This window comes from Pinus tabuliformis, chromosome 1_2 (assembly GCF_031772625.1).
Source record: "Pinus tabuliformis cultivar Carrire ecotype Pingquan chromosome 1_2, CPIR1, whole genome shotgun sequence".
Lineage (NCBI taxonomy): Eukaryota > Viridiplantae > Streptophyta > Pinopsida > Pinales > Pinaceae > Pinus > Pinus tabuliformis.
In genome coordinates, this window is record NC_142298.1 from 446,564,742 (window position 1) to 446,570,741 (window position 6,000).

Consider the following 6,000-nt stretch of genomic DNA (forward strand, 5'->3'; position numbering starts at 1 on the left):
CCCATGCATGCCAACCAACAATGGGTAAGAAAAATTCCCCCATTTAGATTTTGTAAATATCACTCCGTCCAATCCAAACACAAAGGAAAACCGTACTTAAAAAATGGAAAATAATGAAAGAAAATGAAAACCCAAAAGACAAGGTAAATGAAAAGCCATGATTGAAAGAAAACTCCAACAAGACTAATTTTCGAAAATGTCTCAACAAAAGAATAAATATGAAGAAAGGATGCATGTTTTTCTTATGTTGAGGTCTTGTTAATTTGTGTCTCAGAAAGTTGTGATTTATTAGGATTTTTTTTGGAAAGAGAGTTAAAATTAGAAAGCAATTGTGGATAAAGGATGATGTTGCATCAAATATCTCTTATTTAGGAAATGTCTTGTTTCAAAAATAAGCATTGAAGAATAAAAACAAGATACTAGAACAATATACTAAATGAAAACAAAATGAAGGAAAGAAACTCCCTGATGCCACTTGTTTGCCTTTTAAACTTGTTCACAATTACTTCTCTGAGCCAATAGGGATGCAAAATAAATTGAAGGGTTTTTTTTTTCAAGGATTTTTTCTAATAACATTAAACTTTCTACGTAACTAGTAAGGACTTGTAAAAACAGAGCTAAGATCAGTAAATACTAAAAACAAAGCTAAAATGAAAGTCATAAATAAAATGGTAAAAGTTGAAAACAAGCACATGAGACTCACCTTGAATAATATCATAATGATTTTCCTTAGAGATATAGATTTTCTTCAAATAAAAGAAGTAACAATCTTCTTATTATCAAAGTTAAAAGCATGAAGAAGTATATATTTAATGAAGCACACATATTCCCAAGATCATTAGTTTATTAAATATAAACTAGAGCGATAATTAAACCAAAAAATAATAGTTCATGTTCAAGGAATCAAGCATAAAAATCATCAGAAATAAGAATGAAAACAATGAAAATCTTCTATACGTACTTCGCTTTGTATTGTAGCTACAATTATTCTCTTTGTTTCTTCTAATTTTAGATCATCCCCAAAGTTTTCTTAAAATTTCATGAAATCAAGCTAAAGTCCCAACCTATGCAGCAGTTTATATATATATATATATATATGGAGATGAATTGGAACTTTGCGTGATCATTAGAGAGAATAGATATATATAATCGAATCAAAAAACAATTAGAAATCAAATATAGATTAACCACAATCCATTACCTTTGCATATATTGTGTGTCTTTACTGATTTTCTATTTCTCAAGCATGACAAGTGGCACAATTTAAATCGTACAAATAGTGTTGTTGGTAGTTTCCGTGGGAGATAACACCATCCTAGGAATGGGAGTGTGGAAGGAACAAATAAGCGATGTTGTGCAAAGGGACCAAGATGATTAAGAGTGGGAATACATGGAAGGGGAAAAGGTCAAGAATCCAATGAAAAGAAATGCAAGGGTATGGAAATGTCGCGTGAGTGAGTTGAGTCATCCCGAGAGAAGGATCCTGGAAGGAGCAGGGAAGACACACATTAAGAGTTTCAAGGAAGGATAACTAGGATTACATGGAAAGTGGGGCCTACAAGGGTCTAATAAGACATTAGAGCAAAAGCTATATAGGGGCCCACATGCTAATGTATGATAGAAAGTTGTCCCAACTAAGATGTCTTGGTTCTTTCAAATGAACGAGCACAAGTAACCCTCAGGAAAGGAGAGTCAAGATGTTGTGGAGAGGAGATGAAAAAAATAGCATGAAAGTGACTTTTAATGCAATCCACGTGAATGATGAGGGTCCCAAATATGCCAAAGTGTATGTTTACGTCACCCCATAAGGTGACTCCTAGGAGGATGGAAAGTAAGAGCTCATGAAAGCTTCAGGGAAAACCCTGGACTATGTGGTAGAATATGTTGGGTGTGTGTTATATTCTTTGCACGACTAGTCACACGGGCGGGGGGATCAGAGGTGGGGTGACAACCCCCCCTGTTTGTTGCACTGGGAACAATAGGGGGGGTACAACCCACCTTTTCGTGGGGTTTTAGGGGGGCGACAACACCCCAAGAAATTTTTTTTGGACCCTATATTAGGTTGAAAGACCTACCTATGGATTTTTTCATGGGTTTTGCACATGGTTTCGGTCATGATGGTTTTCTACCCATGGTATTTTGTAGACCCGATAAAGGGAAATACGGTTATGTTCTATTCTAGGGTTAATGGATTGAGCTTTATGAATGCTTTGACATGTATATATATGTATTGTAACATTGAAAGGAACATAATGAAAAATCAATCTAGTAGTCCCGGTTTTGGGATCTAGGGGAAAATATCTGTGTATTTGTTTTATATTCTTGCCATTATTTATTTTCTATTTTTAGAATTCGTATGTAGACAACTTATGTATAGGGTTAAAACCTATATTTTTTATTGGAGCAAGTTTCATTTTCATAGGGATGCCTTTGCTGTTGAGGGATTTTGCTCAGGCCTGTGGTAGACCTTGTTCAGTGGGAGATATGTGAGATTGATTCATGTAGTGAAAGAAGCTGTTGAGAAGTGGAAAGATAGAGATCAAGAAATTTAATGGTTAGAGTTTTGAGTTGTGGAAAATCAATATGGAGGATCTGTTGGTGGATAAAGATTAATGGATCGTGGTAGATCTAGGTACTAAACCAACGACAATGTCAAATGAAGACTAGGAAAATTTTGATCGGAAAGCAAAGAGCACAATACGGTTGTGTATATTAGCTTTAGTATTGTTGAATGTATCAGGGGAAGCTATGACAAAGGATTTGTGGTACAAGTTAGGGATTTTGTACCAATCTAAGTCTCTAGTGAACAAACTGTTCCTACGGAAAAAGTTATATAACCCGAGGATGAAGGATGGAGACTCGGTGATAGAGCATCTGAACACCTTTAATACTATGGTAAGCTAGTTGTTATCTGTTGATATTAAAATTTCAGATCAAGATAAGTGCATCAGTTTGTTGTGTTCTCTACCAGATTCGTGGGATAGTCTAGTTGTTGCAATATGTAGCAATACAACTACCTTGAAGTTTGATGAAGTAGTCTCATCCTTGCTATCGGAGGAGATGAGACGGAAAATATGGAGGGCCAAAATGCAGAATCCTTTTCTATACGAGGAATGTCCCAGAATAGAAACAAAAATAAGTCCTCAAGTGGGATATCTAAATCTAGAGGGAGATCTAAATATTCAGGAAAAACTGTAAAGGTGTGTTGGAAATGTGGAAGGGAAGGGCACTTCAAAAATGATTGTAGATATAAATCTCCTGAGAAAGGAAAGGGATCTAATGATGCTCCTTCTGTAGAGGCGAAAACCATCTCATAAGGAGGTGGGAATGTGTACTTGGCTTCTTCTTCAAATACACATGTAGATCATGAGGCATGGTTGATTGACTTAGGTGCATCCTTTCACTTCACTCCCCATAGGGAGTGGTTCTATGAGTATGAGAAATATGATGGTGGTGATGTATTCTTAGGGGATGAAATGAAGGCTAGAATCGTTGAACTTGGAAAATTCAAGCTTAAGTTGCAAGGTGGAAGTATTAGAACACTTCTGGGTGTTCTACATATTCTTGCATTGGCTAGAAATATGATTTCTGGATGATGTAGGTGTAAAAACAGTGTTTGAGAAAGATACATGCAAGATGGTTTAGGGATCATTGATATTAATGTGGGGATTTTGGATTGGAACTCTGTACAAGCTTTTGGGTAGTGTTGTTATTGATGGGTGCAACAATTCTGTGGTTCCTAAAAGTGGAGCAAAAAATCTAATGGTCTCTAGAGAAAAGACCATGCTATTAAATTAAAGGCTTGGACATATTGGAGAGAAGGGCCTTTGAATACTTCATGGTAATGGTATGGTATAAGATATGTCTAATTACTCTATGGATTTTGATTTCTGTGAACATTGTGTATATGGGAAGTTGAATCGGGTGAGTTTCCCCTCTCAGTGCTAAGAGGGAGAAAGGGATATTAGAGCTTGTGCATAGTGGTGTGTTTGGACCTGTGTCAGTTCCATCACTTGTTAAGTCTGGGTACTATGTATCAATTATAGATGACTTCTCAAGAAATTTATGGATATATTTCCTTAGGAAGAAATCTAAAGTCTTTGACATGTTTATAGAATTTAAGGCTCTGGTGGACAACTAGATAGAGAAGAGGATAAAGGTGTTGAGGAAAAATAATGGTGGAGTGTTTTGAAAGAAGGAATATGAAGAGTTTTGTAAGAAGTGTGGTATGGAATGGTAGAAGACTACTCCATACACACCTCAAAAAGACAGAGTTGAAGAAAGAATGAAAAGGATGTTGATGGAAAATGTCATAAGCATGCTTAGTGGTGTTAGATTAGGACAAGAATTCTGGGTAGAGGCAAAGACTGCATGTTACCTAGTTAATAGATCACCTTCATTAGAATTGGAGGATAAGACTCGACATGAGGTATGGATTGGTAAGAAACCCTCTCTTTCACATTTGAGGGTATTTGGCTATGATGCATATGTACATATACCAAAGGAGAAAAGAACAAAGTTGGATAGTAAATATGAAAGGTGCATCTTTATTGGGTATAAGGATGGTTTAAAAGGTTATAAGATTTGGAGCCCAAAAACAAGGAAGGTTGTGTATAGCCGAGATGTGCTATTTAGAGAGGTGAAAGATGTTATTAAACATGAATTCCTACCAAAGGAGCCTAAGAATATAGAGTTTGATCTAAAGGAGGAAGAATTAGACTCTGCAACAGAACATGAATTAGAAGATGAAGTGACTTAAACCCTAGCTGTGAGAAGATCAGTTCGAGAAAGAAGGGATCCAGAAAGGTATATTACATCTTCTCTTGTTCAAATTGTGCTTTATCTATTACTGATGATGATCCCATAACTATGAGGGAGGCAGTGGATTCAGAGGATGACAAACTCCAGCGAGAGGCCATGGTTGATGAAATGGCATCTTTGGACAAAAATGAGGCTTAGGATCTGGTGGAGTTTCCGGTTGGAAGGAAACCCATTGGAAGAAAATGGGTGTTTAAGAAGAAGATAAATGAAAAAGAAAGGGTGGATAAATACAAAGATCAGTTGGTAGAAAAAGGTTATTCCTAGGTGTAAGAAATTGATTTTGGCGATATTTTTTCTTCTATTTCTAAGGTAGCTTCTATTAGATTACTTTTATCTATTGTTTCTGCTTTTTATTTTGAGGTAGACCAAATGGATGTGAAGACAACATTTCTTCACAGGGATTTAGAAGAAGAGATCTACATGAAGCAACCTGAAGGCTTTGCAGTGAAGGGTAAGAAAGAACTGGTATGCAGGTTAAAAAAGTCTCTGTACGAGTTAAAACAGTCACCAAGGATGTGGTATTAGAAATTTGATACGTATATATGGGGACTTGGATTCACCAAAAGCAAATAAGATCATTGCATGTATTTTACATTAATTGAAGACCATGCTATTTATTTGGTCTTGTATGTGGATGATATGTTGCTGATTGGAAATAACAAATAAATTATCAAGGTTTTGAAGACCCAATTGTCCTCCAAATTCGATATGAAAGATCTTTGTGTTGCAAACTATATTTTGGGCATGAAAATTAAATGAGATCGAGAAAAGAGGAAGCTCTAGTTAAACTAGAGGAAGTATGTCAAGACGATATTGCAGAGGTTTAATATGCAGGATAGTAAACCAATGAAGGTTTCTATTCTCATAGGTGTAAATTCATCTGCTGAAAAATGTCCCAAGACATAAGAAGAGGAAGAGGACATGTCCCTTATTCCATATGCAAGTGCAATTGATAGTCTGATGTATGCAATGGTCTGTACTAGACCATACATTGCACATGCAGTGGGAGTATAAAGAAGGTTTAGGTCAAAACCAGGGAAGGAGCATTGGACAACAATGAAGTGAGTTTTCAGGTATTTGCGTGGCACTAGTGATTATGGTATGTGCTACCAAGGAAGACCAGGACTGGACAAAGTTTTGGACATTCATGGCTTTGTTGATGCAGACTAGGCTGGAGAT